Raw genomic sequence first — 4,735 nt, 5'->3', positions numbered from 1 at the left:
AACAACAACAAATACTATTTCTGGACACCATGACATTCGCGATCGATTACGCAATCACGTTCTCGGAAATTCACTTCTCCCTCGAGTCCTAGATCAATAACATTGTTTCCCGTTAGAATTCAATGCGCATGTGCAACCTTCGTTCCGGAGTTATTACACATAGAAACATCAAATAAATCGACCTTGGAAAAAGAGGTCATTGACCGATTACGCAATCTTTCTCCCTAGGGACTCTATGCCCATATATGGAGCCCCCGTCAGTATTCTATGCCCATATAAGGAGACCCCGTGGGAGATATTATGGCCATTCTACTTCTAGTTAACTTTTTAGAGTCAAAAGAGATTGGAGGGCACCCCCCCCCCCTCCACGCCCTTTTTTCCTCAAACCCATCCGATAAAGACTTTAAGATAGCCATTTTTTTTAAAATAGTTCAAAGACCATATAACGAAAACTCCGGGGTCGACACAGCCCCCCAGGGCCCAAGGGAAGGCGTTGTAAGTTATGCCCTGGGGGAACATATTGTTCTTAAGGAAGGAATGCTCGTATAAACTTCAGAGACGGCTCATTTGATTGGAAATCGAAAGTTCTATTTCAGTTTTTTAGAGTCAAAAGAGATTGGAGGGCAACTAGCCCCTTCCCCACACCCCTTTTTCCCTAAATGCATCCGATGAAAATTTTGAGATAGCCACTAAGTCAGAAATGGTTCAAAAGTCAGATACAAAACTCAGGTGTCGCCACAACCCCCCATGGCCCGGGGGCAGGCGTTGTAAGTTATACCCTGGGGCATATATAGTTCTTATGAAAAGGATGCTCGTATAAACTTCAGAGAGGGTTCATTTGATTGGAAGTTGAAAGTTCAAGCTCACTTTTTAATAGTCAAAAGAGATCTGAGGGCAACTAGCCCACCCCCCACCCCCCCACCACACCTTTTTTTCCAAACCCATCTGATGAAAATTTTGAGATACAGATTTTGTTAAAAATAGGTCAAAGGTCAGATAAGAAAAAACTCCGGTGTCAATACAACAACCCAGGGCCCAGGGGAAGACGTTCTAAGTTGTGCCCTTAAGGAATGTATGGTTCTTCTGAAAGGGATGCTCGTATAAAAAAGGGCTCATTTGATTGGAAATTTAAAGTTCTAGTTCACTTTTTAAGAGTCAAGAGATTTAAGGCCAGCTAGCCATCCCCCCACGCCCTTTTTTCCCAAACCCATCTGGTACTGGTACAAATTTTGAGATAGCCAGTTCTTTGAAAATTGTTCAAAAATTAGATAACAAAAAATCCGGTCTGGGGGGTAGGCGTTGTAAGTGATGTCCTGGGGGCGTATATGGTTCTTATGAAAGGGATGCTCATAAAAACTTCAGAGAGGGCTTATTTGATTGGAAATTCAAAGTTCTAGTTCACTTTTTAAGAGTCAAAAGATATCCAAGGGCAACTAACCCCCTCCCCACACACCCTTTTTTCCCCAAGCTCATCCGATAAATTTTTTTAAATAGTCATTTCTTTAGAAATAGTTCAAAGGTCAGATAGAAGAAACTCCTGTGTCGACGCAAACCCCCAGGGCCCGGAGGCAGGCGTTGTAAGTAATGCTCTGGGGGCATAAATAGTTCTTATGGAAGGGTAGTTCTTAATAGTTCTTAAGGGGGGGGGCATAAATATTTAATATATTTATTATATTAAATATAATATGTTCCATATGAGATGTGGACTTTCAAGGACTTGAAATTTCAATAGTGAGTACCAACTAAAAGTCCATTTGTTTTTATGGTACCTGTGCATTATATGGTACACACGAAAGAAGTCAAGTTTGGTTAATGCTAATGAAATATAATAAAATAGGATGAATAAATAATAGTTTAGAAACAAATTTGGGCTATATATTTGCACATTAGGGGGGAGGGGAAGTTTGGTAAGGCATAGCATATATTAAATATGTAACCTAACCTAGGTACCTTTCCCCCCCTAAACCCCAAAAAATAATCGTTTAAATATTGTAAACTCATGGAGAAACCACGCTTTGCAATCATTTATCTCTTGCAAATAGCCGTTTGACGGGTTTCGCGTCTGGTTTCCTTGATACAGTGTATAGCCGTGTGTAACATATTGTGCACAAGTACCGTTTTTATTGTCCAATCTCTAAATTAAAGTCAGTCGGATGCCTTTTCTTATAGTTTGAAACTCATGATTCAGTTTACAAGAAAATTAATTCGCTACCTAAAATTTTTCCAGCTTTTCATACTTGTTTATTAACTGCATATAATTAATGCAATACTTTTGCCCAAATTGTAAGGTTCAGCGGTAATTTAGTAAGAGTAGGAACATATTTTCCTCCGTTCTTACTTGCTTTATTCAAACATGAAAGAAAGGGCTTTTGCAGTCAAATAGCAACAATTATTTCTTTGAACAATTCCATTGTGAGAATGCAAACGTTACTCAAATATGAAAGAAAAAGCTAAATACAGTAAAATAGCAATGGTAATTTCTTTGCATAATTCTAATTAGATATTGCACCTGAGACGAAAAGAAAAAAAAATATTTACTGACATTTTGAAAGCACAACAAAGAAAAGGCTCATAAAAACAGGGCTAGGAAGTGTTTATAAATGTGTTGGCCTTTAAAAATGCCGTTTGATTGTGTGTGTGGGACGAGATAAAACGCATTTTGAGACCTTTAACAACCAAAGCCATACAATATGATACCTTGACTCTTCGGAGCGAAGACTAGACCCATGGCAGTTAAAGTCTTTCTCGTGGCATGTTCTGTGTAAGTGACAGCGTCGCAAATAATATTCTCGAGCAAAACTTTAAGAACGCCTCTGGTTTCCTCGTAAATTAGGCCAGATATACGTTTTACACCACCTCGGCGAGCCAGTCTTCTGATAGCTGGCTTTGTGATTCCCTGAATATTGTCACGAAGAACTTTGCGCCTCCTTTTCCAAGCCCCTTTCCTCTTCCTGTCATATTTCATTCAATATCGTAGCAAACAGCTGTAAAGTTTTTGTCAGACCAACAAATTTTCTTGAAAGCGCTCCGTATAAAATAAAGCCGTTAGCAATGTGTTCCTTTGTTCATTCTATTAAAGAGAGCAAACTATCAATATGGCTAGAACAAAACAAACAGCGAGAAAATCAACGGGCTAAAAGGCACCTAGAACGGAACTTGCAAGCACAGCGATCTTTATTCGGCTACATCGTCGTTTTTGGTAAAAAAACCGCACATAGCTCGGCCCGTAACCTGGTCCGTGAAAGAAAGTAGACGCTCAATAAATAGGCACAATACAAAACGTGCCCTTGCATTTGCGTTAGCGGTAGATTGCTCATGATTTTTAATATGAATTGTTTTTCACGAGATCGTATGATAGTGAACTACAAGACTCCAGAGAGGCGTATCTGGTTGGACCTTTTGAGGATACCAACTTGTGTGCCATTCACACCAAAAGGGTGACCATCATGTCAAAAGATATTCAACTTGCCCGTCGTATCCGTGATGAGACAGCTTAAATACCCTAATTCTACGCAACTGCATCCTAACCAACGGCCCTTTTAAGGGCCCCTATATGGTTCAAACAAACACAGGAAGAGGAAATTGAGAAGGAAGTGCGGCTTGAGATTTCTGAACTAAGAGCGAAGATTTCGCAGGCTAATGACTCAGTTAGTGATATTGTTAAGAAAAATATAGCAGAGGAGCTCGGTAAGGTCAAACTCTCACAAGATGACCTTGAGAAAATAACACAAACTGTTTATTCATCCGTTATGTTGGAACTTAAAAGTAGCCACGAAAAATTAGTGGACCGAATCGGAGCGCTGGAGTCTAAAGTTGATTTCTTAGCCCAAGCATTGTCAAACCTACAGTATGACTTCGATGAAATACAACAAGCTAGTAAGTCTTCCTACGCAGTTATTTACCAACTACCTGGTCTGAATGAAACAACAATGCATCCCACAAATAATGTGTTAGAGTTAATAACAAACAAACTAGGTCTTCGATCGGTATCCGAGTCTGACACTGTGGATGTTAATATTTTGGGACTTCCCAGTCGTAGCAGAACCCCCCCAGTTGAAGTCGGATTTAAAAGCCCAACAGTAGCAAAAGAAGTATTGAAAAATCGGAGCAAGCTGAAAGGATCGAAATGTTTTGTAAGTGAAAGCCTTACTGGCTGCTAGGGGTGTAGTGGGTATGAGAAATGCTTGGTCAGTGCAGGGCCGTATCCTAGCAAAGTCTGGCGATCAAGTAGTTAGAATTAAGGACCTATCAGAAGTTGTCTCGCTGAGCCGTCTTCAAGAAGCCAAAGTTCTGGATAACAGACAAGAGAGTGACTAAGCTGCTTTGGTGACAGTAAGGTGAGCTTTTTGTTTCAAAATGTCTCTGCTGACTAATAGACTATCTGATCTTGCAGGAAATTACTTTAATTTAGCTAATGTATGTGAACGAGGCCTTTGTGAAAATGATGGTGGGAATGAAAAAGTGAGTTCAGACCTGAGTATTCCGGTTTCTAAGCATATTGATCCCTGTGATCTGAGACAAATTGAATCATCGAGTGGTTTTATCATAGCCACGTATAATTGTCAGGGGCTTGAAACTGCTTTTGATATACTACTTACGAAAGTCAATGAAAGTAATCTTTGTGTTGGTTTATTATCACTAACTGAGACTTTCTTTAGTGGAATTTCGCCTCTAAGTATGTAATTACTAGGAGTCTATTCTTTTTATTATAAAAATAGAACGCAGATGCGGAAAG

At 39.7% G+C, this 4,735-nt stretch overlaps 1 pseudogene; it reads right to left on the bottom strand.

Moving 5' to 3' along the window:
* Positions 1-2,668: 2,668 nt before the first annotated feature.
* LOC148955228 (histone H4-like) lies at positions 2,669-2,958 on the bottom strand (annotated as a pseudogene).
* Positions 2,959-4,735: the final 1,777 nt, after the last annotated feature.

This window comes from Artemia sp. Qi Xiang Cuo, chromosome 2 (genome assembly GCF_049724085.1).
Source record: "Artemia sp. Qi Xiang Cuo chromosome 2, ASM4972408v1, whole genome shotgun sequence".
NCBI lineage: Eukaryota > Metazoa > Arthropoda > Branchiopoda > Anostraca > Artemiidae > Artemia > Artemia sp. Qi Xiang Cuo.
The sequence above is the reverse complement of the archived record's forward strand: the minus strand, read 5'-3'. Positions and strand labels throughout refer to the sequence as shown.